The 14,807-nt window shown below is 42.7% G+C and overlaps 1 protein-coding gene and 1 pseudogene across 2 annotated transcripts in view; one reads left to right on the top strand and one right to left on the bottom strand.

Moving 5' to 3' along the window:
• Window positions 1-14,807, top strand: part of LOC101038016 (uncharacterized) — a 443,760-nt gene that overhangs the window by 106,816 nt on the left and 322,137 nt on the right. For both annotated transcript variants that reach the window (XR_012517451.1, XM_074398477.1), the window contains exon 2: window positions 1,606-1,731. The gene's annotated coding sequence lies outside the window, so the exon portion shown is untranslated. The remainder of the gene's footprint in view (window positions 1-1,605; window positions 1,732-14,807) is intronic.
• LOC101037705 (small ribosomal subunit protein eS24 pseudogene) overlaps window positions 1-14,807 on the bottom strand; it is an 88,489-nt pseudogene that overhangs the window by 66,757 nt on the left and 6,925 nt on the right.

The raw sequence follows: 14,807 nt of genomic DNA, 5'->3' as shown, positions 1-14,807 counted from the left end.
ATAAGAGAAATGCAGCAAGACGTTTTTAGTTAAAAGATTGATAGAAGCCCGAAAGTTGCAGTGGGCTTGTTAAAAAACCTCCTCTCTCCAAATTCTGGTTTGTTTTTTTTTTTTTACCAAACCAGTAAACTAAAGACAGTTTGTCATGCTTTGAACTTCGTGGCTTTTGTTGATTTCTATCAATATGTGACTGTTACACATTTTAGTAGGAGCTGAGTTACAGAAAACTAATAAAATCCTTAAAATTCCATTTTCAGTGGGTATTGACAGCATCAAGAAAGTAAAAAAGACTTTGCCATTTTCAGGCAATTGTTTCTTTCAGCTAGACGGAAACTTGAATGGCATTAACTCAACTCACCTTGTTTAAACATTAACCAAGAGACACTTCCTCCTTCTCCTCAAAAGTTTTTAGTGTTCGCAGGAATTTAACCACAGATAGACACAATTCTCCAAATGTCCCTAAAAAAAGGTTGACTGTTCCATAAAGTAATAGCTACAAAAGGCTTTCGACGAATTAGTTATTCACACAGTAAGCTTCTGAGACATATGAGTGTATCCTCTTTCTTACAACTTGGTCACTTGATGCAATCTTTGATGATCATCCTGGGACCTGTGGAGATTAATTATAGAGTTTAGAGTTATAAGTATGATGTGGCCACCATACTCAGGGAACTGGATGACAGTCTGCCAATGGGTTTTCAACATAGATGAGGGCGAACTCATAAAAGGCTAAAAAAGGAGGCAGGCATCTTTGGAAGACTGTTTCCAGGCTCTCAAATGGCCATTGTCAAAAAACAAACTGGGATGGGTTTGACTAAGCATCAGAAGATGCTTCAACAGCAGCCTGTGACAAGTGAGTGTTAAAAGCTCACAAGGCAGAAAAGAACTTTTCAGAGTGACCTTGTCACAAGAAGTTCTAATGTGTGTAGGCTTTATCAGCTGCTCCGAGTGGGGGTAAAGAGGCATGCATATTTTAAACATTCATTTCATATTCAGTGTGTAAAGTAACTACTGCTTTTCAACTTGTGTGGAGAAAGTATTTATCAGTTTATCAAGAAACATACAAGGGAGACCCACCCCATTACCTACTTAGAGAGCAAAATGGAAAATTTTCTGTCTCACGCTTTATCTTTTTTGTTCCATCCTAATAGCTCTTTATTTAAAAAGTGTGAACATCAGTTAATCAGTCTGAGTCTTTCATTTGAAACTGACTTTCTTCATTTTCTGCCCTTGATACTGCATATCAGTCTTTAATCACTTAAACGTAATGAATTTTTCTTTATTCACATCTTTCAATCGATAAACTTGAAAATTTGCAAGCACAGTCCCACTGGTGTATATCCTGATTTTCAAGACCTGCTGCCTCCACCAGTGTTGTGCTTGTTTTTTTGCTTTCTTTTTTTCCTTCCCACACCCCACCTCCGGTATTTTAGGGTACCTTATGTAGATAAGAAGTGAGATAGCTTCATCCTGATAATTAACATGCTTGTTTGAGGTTATGAAATGTACATTTGAGAAAGGCCAGGGATTTCCCCCTGAATATCCACTAACTGCTTGAAGTGGCATTTTCATTCTGACTTGGTGTTTTGTTTTGTTTCACTGCAGCATCCCAGAGCATAGTGAAAGAGTCTATTTTGAAGTCTCAAACGTAGTGCTGTTGCAGACCAGAAACAAGAGAGAAAGAGTGGATTTCAGCCTACGCGGATGGTCTTGAAACACAAATGGTTTTTGGTAAGTCATCCAAAGGACTTGACATCTTTCAGCTTTAAATATCATTAGGCATCACTTCATTGGTGTACCAGGACCTCTTCAGGTGCATTGCTGTTTCTCTGCATCCCAAAGAACAGGACATTTGAGAAGACGTTGCTCTAGTGGCAGAGCTCCGAGAGAGGAACCGCATTTACTTAGGGTATTTGTTTCTGAAACTTGCAGAACAGTCTGATCTGAATAGAATGCATTTGTGGTTAGAAAAAAGAACAAAAGCAAAAACGAAACAAACCCAAACAACTAAACACACAAACAGCAAACAAACTACACCTTCCGGATACTCCATTGTAGCTGAAAGCATAAGGGATTAATCACGAGAGGAAGGAGATTCGATTTATTTGGCAAGGTTTTTGTCTCTGATCATATACAGTCATGTGCCACATAATGACGTTTCAGTCAATGACAGATCACACATTACAGTCATCTTATAAGATCATAATACCGCATTTTTGTTGTATGTTTACTATGTTAGGATTTGTTTAGAGGCACAGATACTTGCCATGTGTTATAGTTGCCTAGGTACTCACTGCTCTAGCATGGTGTCCAGGTTTGTAGCCTAGGAGCAATCAGCTATACCATATAGCTGAGGCATGTACCATCCAGGCCTGTGTATGTACTTGTGATGTTGCACAGTGACAAAGTCACCTAACGATGCATTTCTCAGAGCATATCCCTGTGACTATTGTGATGGGCAAGGTGAGCAATGATGGGGGGTTTCCAAGTCTTGTTCAGCAAACATTTACTGAGTAACCTTTAACTATACATGGGCCCTTGAATGACAGTCTTAATCTGGGGGTTGGATTCAAAACACTCTAAACTGTAAATAAATGATAAAAACATATCCAGATCATACACCAGAATAATGTGGACTTCCCAGGATGTTTTATCGGTCCTGTTTGTGGTATTACCTGGAAGCAGAATCCTCAAATTGAAGCCAGGGTCTGCCCCACCTGTCTTGATCAACTTGGAGAACTTACTCGTCATCTTGGAATGACTTGCCTTTGAAAATGTATGTGGCTAAATGATCTCCAAGGTCTCTTGCAGATTTATAATTCAGTTCCCTCTAATGCAATTAATTAAATAATTATTCACTCCAGTTTTTGCTGAACAGAATTTCTCTGTGGCCTGGGCAGGTCATTTGCAGAGGGGCCCACTGTCTCAGCCAGTGTGGACGAAAGGAACCAGGTCCCCAGGGGTCCCTTCTGGCCCCATTTGCCCATTTGACATCCAGCCCTTTTGTCAAACAGGGCTTTTGGCATCTGAAGTAAATACTTTTTTTTTTTTTTTTTAGGCAAGTCTCACTCTGTCACCAGGCTGGAGTGCAGTGATGTGATCTTGGCTCAATGCAACCTCCGCCTCCTGGGTTCAAGTGATTCCCCTGCCTCAGCCTCCCAAGTGGCTGGAACTATAGGCATGGACCACCATGTCCTAATTTTTGTTTTTTTGTTTTTTTTTTTTTTTGAGATGGAGTCTTGCTCTGTCAGTAGGCTAGAGTTCAGTGGCATGATCTTTGCTTACTGCAACCTCTGCTTCCTGGATTAAAGGGATTCTCTCGCCTCAGCCTCTCAAGTAGCTGGGACTACAGGCATGTGCCACCATGCCCAGCTCATTTTACTATTTTTAGTAGAGATGGCGTTTCACCACGTTGGCCAGGCTGCTCTCAATCTCACTCATGATCCTCTTGCCTTGGCCTCCCAGATTTCTAGAATTACAGGTGTGTGCCATTTTGTACCCAGCCAATTTTTGTATTTTTAAAAGAGATGGGATTTCACCATGTTGGCCAGGATGATCTCAGTTTCCTGACCTTGTGATCCACCCCACTCGGCCTCCCAAAGTTTTGGGATTACAGGCGTGAGCCACCACATCTGGCCTGCAGTAAAAAATTTATTCCCTTGCAACAATTAAAAAAATATGGCACAGTGCTTTATGAACATTATATTCATTTTTACTTATTTGATTTGTATCGTTATTTATTGTTTTGAAACAGGATCTCTCTCTCTCTTTGTTGCCCAGGTTGGAGTGCAGTGGTGCCACCACAGCTTGTACTGGGACTACAGGAGACTGGGTCTATCCTGGCTCTCATTCATAAAGTCTGCACTGAATGTCTAGGACTTTGCTGACTGGTCTCTCTTTATGAACTTCTATCTCATTTAGGGCCTGCAATCATATAAAATGCACTGCTACGCATTGCTCTGTGAGCGTTTGCCATCACCCCACCAGGTATGCACAGAGCTTCAGGGCAGGAATCAGAACATCACAGACCAGTAGCTGAGACTACAGGCATATGCCACCATGCCTGGCTAATTTTTAAATCTTTTCTAGCGACAAGGTCTCGCTATGTTGTCCAGACTGGTCTGGAACTCCTGGGCTCTAGCAATCATCTTGCCTTGGCCTCGCGAAGTGCTGGGATTACAGGCATGCACCACTGTGCCCGACCTGAATATTAGATCGAAATATGCAAGATAGGCTTCTTTTGAATTACTGTCCTTTGTTTTTCTTTAGGGGATCTGACTTTTTCCGCATCTGTGCTTGCCATCATTGTGTTACTGGTTATCTGCCAGCCAGTTCACCCTGTGAATCCCCACATTTTGTTTAACATTGAACAGCAGTTAGTATTTTTCTTTCTTACTAAACTTCCCCTTTCTAAAGCAGAGCTTCAGAAACGATGCTCAGATATCAGCTGGCTTTCTGCCTTTGAGTGGTGCACTATCGGGGTTTCATAACAGCATTTTTTTCTGTCACAAATATTAAATTATGAAGTGCAGGAAACCACATGAATGTGGTAGAAAACAAATGCAAGCATAATGTCACCTGGAAGTGCCAGTCTGGTGATTCTGCTGGTGACAGTATCCTCCCTGTAATCAACATAGGAAGCCTCTTTACCTGCTTGCTGGTGGTCTTCCATCCTGTGTCCTCATCTCTATGTATGTGGTATGCCATGGCCACCTTGTCACGCTGAATCAGGAGGTTTGATTAAGGCAATTGCTTGGGACAGTCTCTATCAAAGTTCTGCCCGACTGCAAGTCCTGGCTGTCACTCACAAAGTCTTCCCTGAATCCTTAGGACTTCACTGACTCGTCTCTGTTTATGAACTTCTCTCACATTTAGGGCCTTACAGAAGGCACCTTACAGAATGTATGCTGTGCGTGACTCTGTGAGTGTTTGCTATCAGCACAATGACACATGGGTCGCATGTGGCTTCAGGACAGGAATCAAATCACAGACCAGTGTTTCCCAAGGGTGCTCTAGTCCCAGCACCTCCTGCTTTCAAATCACCTGAATGTGTTTATTCAGGTTACTGATTGAGAACACCAGGCTTATGAATCAGAAGTTCTGGGCATGTAGAACCCAGGAAAAGTTAACTTGTGCACACTGAGGTTTGATAATAATAGTCTGAAACTAATTATGCCTCCTCCTCTTCGCCTCCTCTCCCACAGAAGAGGGTCCAGGTCTGAGCCTATGGTAGGTGTCCAGGAAATACGTGCTTGTTGATCTAAGCAACATCATGCCATGAGGGTTGCATTCCCTCGTCAATTGCCCAGCCTTTTCAGGATGTGAGGTCAGCATATTCTCTGAACCTTTAGAGACCCACTTTCTTCTAAATACCTAAAGTGTTCCCTAGGGCAGAGGCTCTTTGGGAAATCTATTGTTGTCTCTTTATCTTTGACCGCTGACTCTGTCGGTGGGAGTGACAGGAGCCCCTGACTAAGTTTGGGAGAACAGGATGTCAGCTCTGAGGAACTGGGCTGGAGCAGCAGGCTGGGGGAAAGATCTGAGGGTGGAACACGACTGTGCTCAACTAGAAGCTTTATCCTTGGCTCCCAAAGCCACACCTGCTGCCCTCGGCAGTTTATTCTGAGTGGTATTTCTTTCAGCTGTTAGGCCTCGCAGGTTGTCCGTTTTGGTGACAGAAGGGTGGTCCCACTGCTGAAAAGGATCAAGTTTAGCTCTGGTGGACGTGCATCAAAGCACCGTCAATGCACAGTGGTGGATTCGGGATTTGAATCCAATGTTAGCAGACTGCAGTGGTGACACGTGGCCCTCTCCTTCCCTGTGTCTCCTGCTCCAGCAAGGGTATGCCTGGCCGTGGATCATCCAGGAGAGTTTTGCAGGACGTTGCTGCTTCTGGTGTACCTCCTGAATGCCCTTGCTGTTGGCTCCAGCCCTGGCAGGTGGATCTGAAAATTGAAGTTGTAATCCAAACAGAAGAGCTCCTAGAAGCTTAGCTAGCCTAGAAAGGATCAAGCATGGGCTGGCCGTGGTGGCTCACACCCGTAATTCTAGCACTTTTGGAGGCTGAGGTGGGCGGATCACGAGATCAAGAGATCGAGACCATCCTGGCCAACGTGGTGAAACCCCATCTCTATTAAAAATACAAAAAATTAGCTGGGCATGGTGGCACACACCTGTAGTCCCAGTTACTTGGAAGGCCGAGGCAGGAGAATCGCTTGAACCCGGGAGGCAGAGGCTGCAGTGAGCCAAGTAATGGAGTTGCACCATTGCATTCCAGGCTGGGCAACAGAGTGAGGCTCCATCTCAAAAAAAAAAGAAAGGAGCAAGCGTGTTCATCAGGACATATATTAGCTGTTAACCTAACCACTGCCAAACGCGATAACAAGTTTGTCTGATGACTTTTTCTCTCTTTTGTTGTCTGTTGCTTAGTTCACAGTTTAAGTTTTGGCAATCCTGAATTCAGTTCATGTGAAAAAGCAAGCACCTTTAATCACAGCGTTGGGGAAGGATCTTCTTTCTCCCAGCTCTCTATTCAGTTTTCACTAAAGAAGGTTTGGCAAGCAGAAAGGTATTACTGGGTGGATTCTTCTCAAATTCTCATCTAAGTGAAGGGAGAAAGCACACATTGCTGAAGCAATGGTAAGGGCACATTAGGCTCTTAACATGTGCTTCATGGAGACCCTAGAAGATTTTCTTCTGCATAGCTTCTTTCTATCCGATGGGAGGGAGGGCTGTTTTTGTGATGCAGAAGGCAAGAGCTAGGTTGTCAGCTACAGAAGAGAAAGGTGCAGTTGTCTGCGTATTTGACTTTAAGCCTTTGTTTAAAAGAATGGCAGGTGGAGGATTAATGAGGGACGAGGTTTTTTTGTTATAGAGTACAGGATTTTAGCAAAATCCCAGATGCTGGCATTTCTGTTTTGAAGGCCTTTAGTGGAACATGGAATATGTCCCTGCAAGTAGCCATCCATGATAGGAGAACAGAAAAATCGATTCTAAAAGAGCATTTGTGTAGTTAGAAACTATGTCACTTGTATCATTGACCATGAGGCAGCCTTGAGAGGTGCATGACTTCAAAGGACCACCTAAACCATAGGCACTGCTTATGGAGCACATGTAAATAGGAAACGCCCCCTCTAAAGACCATGGTTAGGAAGCTCTGCAGATGTTTTCCAGCTCAGAGGAGTGTAGTTCCCTTCGGGTACTTAAGCCAGTGTTCTGTAAAGCAGCACCCAAAATGCCTTCTGCTAAATGTGTTCTGACTCGCTCCTCTAGCTGATACTATCACAGGCTAATCATTGCATGAGTCCCTCAGAGAAGCGGTGTGGTTTTGTATAGCTGTGAGTAAAACCACACCCATTCAGGAAATGCAATGTACTTTTTTCTAACAGGCATCATCAAAACAGATGCTGATTTACATGGCAGGTCCCCTTCTTTAGTGACAATCTGAGCGCTTTGAAGGGAGGCATTTGCCATGCATCAAAAGAAATCGTAATTAAACGCACACGTGCACGTTGCTGGAGTAAAAGGAAAAGCAGTGACCTAGGATTTGTTACTGCACGTGCTTTCCCTGAAGGCAGATGTACCATCATGATGTCCTCATCAACTCTGCACACACAGCTAGTATTTCTGTCCCCTTCTCTTCCGAGTTTAAGCTCAGTGATTTCCAACTTCCTCTCACTTGGCTCCAAATGGATATCACATAGGCGTCTTCAACTTGCATCTAAACCTGACCTTGTCATTTCATTGTCCTACATTTATGGACTCCCGTTATGGGCTCCAGGGTCACTAGCCCACCATTCCTTGATACTGGAGACCTCCTCTTCGTCTGCTTCATCCCCAGCTTATATGCTAGAGTTTCGCCACTGAAATATCATCGTTTACCCGTTCTTCTCCCGGGCCCCTGTTCTGTTGTGGCCTTCAGCATCACTCGGCTGGACTGCTGCAGCAGCTTCCAAGAGTTCCCTGGCCTAAAGTCTTTTCTTTCTGTGTTCCAGTTATTCTACTCTTTTGAGAATTACCTTATGAAAGAGAGGGTCTGATTGAATTACTCCTATACTTGAAACCCCTTGGTGGTATGTGGAAATCTGGAAAAGTACTCATAATCTAATGTGCTAAAAGCAAAACTTTAGACAAATCAAATTGCACGGAGTTGAATTCAGCAAAGAAGTATTTGCAAAGCAGGCAGCTCCTCCCTACTCCTTTCTTCTCCAGCCAGAATAGATTCGGGGCAACTCTGACAGACTGCTGTGTAGCTGGAGAGGCTTTATAGACAGAAAAAGGAAAACGATGGACAGAAAACAGAAGTGGGGTACAGAAACAGCCAGATTGGTTTCAGCTGTGTTTGCCTTATTCGAACAGGGTTTGAACAATTGATTGGCTGCTTGTGATTGGCCGAAACTCAGAGATTGGTACAAGAATTGGTTACAGCCTGTTTACACATGCAGGTAGGTTACAGTTCACTGCGTGCAGAGAAACCTTTAGGCCAAACCTAAAGTATGGAAGAAGGCAGCTTTCGGCTAAACTCAACATACGTGAAGTATAAAAATCATGTTTCAAAATTGTGTAAACACATTTGATTACAAAGCAATGACAGAAATCTATGCCTATCCACAAAGGCTAGAAGTAAATAAAACAAGAATGAAAGTATTTTTAATATTAGGGCAGTGTGTGTGTGTGTGTGTGTGTGTGTGTGTGTGTGTGTGTATGTTGATACTTCTTTGGTAGCAAATGAATATGGTGAAGTAAAAGGAAAAATTGAAAGGATTTTGTTAGCTTTCTGTTCCTGATCAGATAAAATGTGAATTTCACTGCCTGGCATCTAAGGCCTCTAGGAATTCCTTATCAAATTACCATTTAAATCTCATCTCCCATGGACTCCCATCCCTTCCGCCTCTCCATATAATGTTTTTTTCCTTCCTAAACATACTATGTATTTAATAACTGTGCATCTGTTCATGTTGATCCTTCTCTCATGAGGCTCTTAGTCTCTGCCTGGTGAACTCCTACTCATTTGTTGAGCCCTTGAAATTCCTGGCCTGGCTTGGTGGCTCACATCTGTAATGTCAGCACTTTGAGGCTGAGGTAAGAGGATTGCTTGAGCCCAGGAGTTCTAGACTAGCCTGGGCAACATAGTGAGATCTTGTCTCTCCAAAAAATACAAAAATTAGCTAGGCATGGTAGCTTGTGCCTGTAGTCCTAGCTACTTGGGAGGCTGAGGCTGGAGGATTTTTATAGCCAGGGAGATTGAGGTGGCAGTGAGCAAAGATGGTACCATTCCACTCCAGCCCGAGTGACAAATAGACCCCATCTCAAGTGGGGGGGGGGGGGGGCGGAAATTATCCTCTTGCTGAGTTACCACTATTATATTACAATTCTTTGTTCATGTAACTATCTTGGTAAATGATTTGTGAGGGCAGAAATTGGCTTATTTTCAATCTGGTATTCCAAGTGTTAAGCCCATTCCTGCATATAATATAGTTTAATAAATATTCAGGAAAGTAAGAAGAAAGGAAAGAGCACATTTAGAAATACATAAATAATCCTTCAGGTAAGGTATTACAAATGTTTTTGGATAATTATTATTTCATAAAAATTACAAAAATAGATGTTTTTGGTTAAACAGTTTTTACAATAATAGTTGGATTCAGCCTCACATCATCTAAACTAAACTACTGGAGTATATCTTTGGCATTAGAAAATTCGGACATCAGACAGAATTGCTTCAGCTTCACTGTAAACCATATTTATGAAGTTACTAAAAATTGCTTTTTTTATTTTTTATTTTTTTATTTTTGAGAGAGAGTCTCGCTTTGTCACCCAGACTGGAGTGCAGTGGCGTGATCTCGGCTCACTGCAACCTCTGCTTCCCAGTTTCAAGCAATTCTTCTGCCTCAGCCTCCCAAGTAGCTGGGACTACAGGTGCCTGCCACCACTAAAAATTGCTTTTTCAACTGTTTTATGTCATGCATAATCATGTCAGCCAAATCAGAAATCCAAATAAATGACACATCCAGTTCTGGACACATTTTTTGAATCTCTGGTATTTTTTTCTTAAGGGAATTTAAAAAGCCAAGACTGGGTAACATTAAAGGGTTGATGTAACATTTTCAATTCTGAAAGGCTACTCTGCTCTAGGAATATACTTGTTCCTATTTTTTTTTTCATTTCTAAGAATTCTGTTTAGCTAAAATACCAAAAGAGAAAAAAATAACTTGGCTTAAATAAAATGAAAAGTCATCTCCAAAATTAATTTGGCACCTCAAAAGTTCTTTTCAAAAGAAGGAATCGGGTGCTTTTTAATATTACATGTCAAAAATGCCACTAAAAAGAAAATCATCATTTACGCTTGTGACAAGGAATTCAGAATGGAATTTCGTGAAGATTAGTGTGTGAGGCATGCTACTCACATCTTTTAAAATAATATTTTGTTTGAGAATTGTAACTTTTTTTTTTTGCATGATATCCCTGCCCAGCCTTCAGTTTTCTTGTTTGTAAAATGATGACAAAAGGTGAACTGTCATTGGATTGACTAATTAAGAAATTAGTCAGTCACCAACATTTATCGATTGACTGCTGACTTGGAAACATTAAATACCCACATCACTTTTCAGCATTTCATGTAAGTTGATCCTTGTCTGCTTTGCAGAGTGAAGAAACTTAGCTGAATTTCTTTTCTTTCCTTTCCTTTTCTTTTAAGACGAGGTCTCACTCTGTCGCCAGCCTGGAATGCAGTGGTATGATCTTGGCTCACTGCAACCTCTGCCTCCCAAGTTCAAGCGATTCTTCTGCCTCAGTCTCCTGAGTAGCTGGGACTACAGGCATGTGCCACCACGCCCAGCTAATGTTTGTATTTTTAGTAGAGACGGGGTTTCATCATGTTGGCCAGGATGGTCTCGATCTCTTGACCTCATGATCTGCCTGCCTTGGACTCCCAAAGTGCTGGGATTACAGGTGTGAGCCACCACACCCAGCTCCTTAGCTTATTTCTTATTTCTTATTTATCTGTCTTGATCTTTGCATTCATTTAAAAACCTGACCCTTCAGCTGTTGACAAGATCCATCATGAAATATACCATGGCTAAGTTGAATGAATGCAGACTCCCAGTTTCCCTTTAGCTATTCTCTGTTGCACTAGCCATGGGGTTGCAAGCTTTTTTGGTGACTCTCCCAGTTCACTCATCAGGAGGTACTGACTATATTGTATTGTTCTTTTGTGAGAACCAGCACCCAGAAGCGTCCTGAATACCTAGTGACAAAAACTCAGGAAGGCAATTACACTATGATGCTGTTCATTGCAATGTAAGGTGCCTTTCAATATAGTAGGTGCTCACATTGAACTGCCCTCTGCAGACTACATACATGGGTCCGTGTGGTGATATTGTGGCTGGACCCTCTCCAAGGTGGCCTGGTGTTGGCTAGCAGGAAAGGAAGTATCTGTAAGCAACAGTAGTTTCAATTAGGAAGGATATAAAAGAGAATTGAACTATTCCTGAAATCTTAAGGATCTCCATACAGACCAGAGTACCTTGATGCATCCAAAAATTTTATTTTATTTTTGAGATGGGTATTGTCCTTGTTTCCCAGGTTGGAGTGCAGTGGCACAATCTTGGCTCACTGCAAACTCCATCTCCCGGGTTCAAGTGATTCTTCTGCCTCAGCCTCTTGAGTAGCTGGGATTACAGGCATGCGTCACCATGCACAGCTAATTTTTGTATTTCTAGTAGAGACTGTGTTTCATCATATCATCCAGGATGATCTCAATCTCCTGACCTCAGGCAATCCACCCGCCTTGCCCTCCCAAAGTGCTGGGATGACAGGTGTGAGCCACCACACCTGGCCTTATTTTCTTTTTCCAGCATTATTGAGGTATGATTGACAAGTAAAATTGCTGTACAACACGATGCTTTGATATACATTTATATTGTGAAATGTTTATTATCATTAAGTTAGTTAACACTTTCATCACCTCACACAGTAATTTTTTTCTTGCATGGTGAGAACATTTAAGATTTACTCTCGGCAAACTGTAAGTGTAAAAGACAGCATTATTAATCATAGTTACTATGTTGTATATTCAATTCCCAGATCTCAAAGTTTTAAAATCTAGTCCTGAGACAACTGATAACAGCCGTCATTTGTTTACTTAGGTACACAATATATAGTTACAGTGCTGCTGGGAAACAGTATGTTGTGTTGAAAATGTAGGTTCTTTTTTTTTTTTTTTTTTTTTTTTTTTTTTTTTTTGAGATGGAGTCTTACTCCTCTGTCACCAGGCTGGAGTGCAGTGGCATGATCTTGGCTCACTGCAACCTCCGACTCCCTGGTTCAAGTGATTCTCCTGCTTTAACTTCCCAAGTAGCTGGGATTACAGGATTACAGGCACCTGCCACCACACCCAATTAATTTTTGTAGTTTTAGTAGAGATGGGGTTTCACCATGTTGGCCAGGATGGTCTTGAACTCCTCCCTTGTGATCCACCTGCCTTGGCCTCCAGAAATGCTGGGATTACAGGTATGAGCCACCGTGCCCGGCCAAAAAGTATAGGTTCTTGAGTTTGAATATAGAACTTCTACTTAATAGCTGTGTAATGTTGAGCAATTGACTTAATCTCTTTGGGTTTCAGCTTATCAGTCCATGAAATAAGAAAAACAAAACAGCATCGATCAGAATTGCTGTAAAAACTAAATGAGTCTTGATGCGCATAAAGCTTTCAAAAAGTGGTAGCTGTTATTATCATATCACTTTCACGGAATTCCATGAGTTTCTCAGTTTGTGGTAAAATTTTTCCAGTGTTTATTCCTCATGCCTTCCTACAAACTTGGCTTAGGAGTTCATACTGTTAGCGGAGCTGAAACATGCAGGTTAACCCAGCTAGAGAAGGCGAAGCAATGCTGTGAGAACACAAAGGAGTAGGATATTTAGTCTGATTCCGGAGCGGTGAGGACTTGGAGGGAGCATCGGGGCTGACCTGGGACAATGGCTAGGATTCCACCTGCCAGAGCTGGGAGCAAGGCTTTCCATACAGGAGGACCTGTGCCCAAAGGCATGGAGAAGGGAAAGGGCAGAGCATATTGGAGGAAAGCTGCGGACCAGTTTGGGCCCAGGGTTAAGGTGTGTGAAGTGGAACAATGGGAGACCGTGAGGAAGATAGTCTGATTTCATAATAATGCTAACAATGAGTGGGAACTATTCGTTGAGTGGTACCATATATCAGATTCTGTGTTTGGGGCTTTACATAAATTAGCTCTGATTACAACTCCCTTTAACATACCCCATTTTACAGATGAGAAAATGGAATTAACCACCCCCCACCTTTTTTTTTTTTTTTTTTTTTTGAGAAAAATTCTCACTCTGTCGCCAGGCTGGAGAGCAGTGGCGTGATCTTGGCTCACTGCAATATCCGCCGCCCGGGTTCAAGCTATTCTCCTGCCTCACCCTCCCAAGTAGCTGGGATTACAGGCACCCACTAAAATGCCCGGCTAATTTTTGTATTTTTAGTAGAGATGGGGTTTCACCATCTTGGCCAGGATGGTCTCAATCTCTTGGCCTCATGATCCACCTGCCTTGGCCTCCCAAAGTGCTGGGATTACACACGTGAGCCACCGCAGCTGGCCAGTCCCATTTTTTCTTAAGTGGTGGAGAGCCACTGAAGGTGGTTGAATAGGCGAGGGTCATGATCACACTTAGCAGGGATTTACTTATCTGCCTTTTATATTCCTTGGAGTTGGAGACATATTGATTTTTGTTTTGTTTAAGAGACAGCATCTCGCTCTGTCACCCAGGCTGGAGTGCAGTCGTGTCATCATAGCTCACTGCATCCTTGGCCTCCTGGGCCCAGGTGATCCTCCCACCCCAGCTTCCCAAAGCTCTGGAATTATAGGCATGTGCCACCATACCTGGCTCATTTTAATTTTTTTTCTGTAGAGATGGGTTCTTGCTATGTTGCCCTGGCTGATCTGGAACCCTGCATTCCAGCAATTCTACTTGGCCTCTCAAAGTGCTGGGATTACGGGCATGTGCCACCGCACCTAGCCTTGTAGATATATCTTGCACCATCCTGGGCTCCCCAGAGGAGTGGTACTAGACCGTTAGTATGGTGAATACGCCATAAATACTGGTGGAGTCTGTTTTCAAAGCTTCCTCAACAAAACTCTGGAAACATGTATTATACATTTTCCTTTTTAAAGGAGAAATAAACTGGTTAAGTTCTTGAGCGACTCTGTTTTGCCTGTGCATGCTTCATCTCATTTGATCCTCACAGAAAATCTTAAAGGTAGAGAGTCTAAGTTTTGCATTTAAATTCTGCGTTATTCATATTATAATGGAGGAGGTCACTGGGACTGAAGAGTGTGACACCGCTTGGCTATGGCAAAGCTGGGATTCAAACCATGGCTCCGTCGCCCTTGGTCTGTGGTCAGCCACCACCCCCTCCCTCTATTGAACCTCTCTTTTATTGTGCTGTTTTCCAGTCCCCACTAGGTATTTCTTTTCCTTTTTTTTTTTTTTTTTTTTTGAGGCGGAGTCTCGATCTGTCGCCCAGACTGGGTACAGTGGTGTGATCTCGGTTCACTGCAATCTCCGCCTCCTGGGTTCAAGCGATTCTTCTGCTTCGGCCTCCTGAATAGCTGGGATTACAGGTGCCTGCCACCATGGCTGGCTATCTGCTAGGTGTTTCTTCCACTGGTTTAAGTCCACTTTGCTAAACAAGTACCTTGTTGCTTTTAAGGAAACGAAAGCCCACAAGGACCCAATCTATTTTGCAGAGGTTGAACGGAAAGAAATTATTTTCAGTAATCTGTCTTCAGGAC

Source organism: Saimiri boliviensis, chromosome 4 (genome assembly GCF_048565385.1).
Source record: "Saimiri boliviensis isolate mSaiBol1 chromosome 4, mSaiBol1.pri, whole genome shotgun sequence".
Taxonomy (NCBI): Eukaryota; Metazoa; Chordata; class Mammalia; order Primates; family Cebidae; genus Saimiri; species Saimiri boliviensis.
This window is presented reverse-complemented; position numbering and strand designations above follow the sequence as displayed.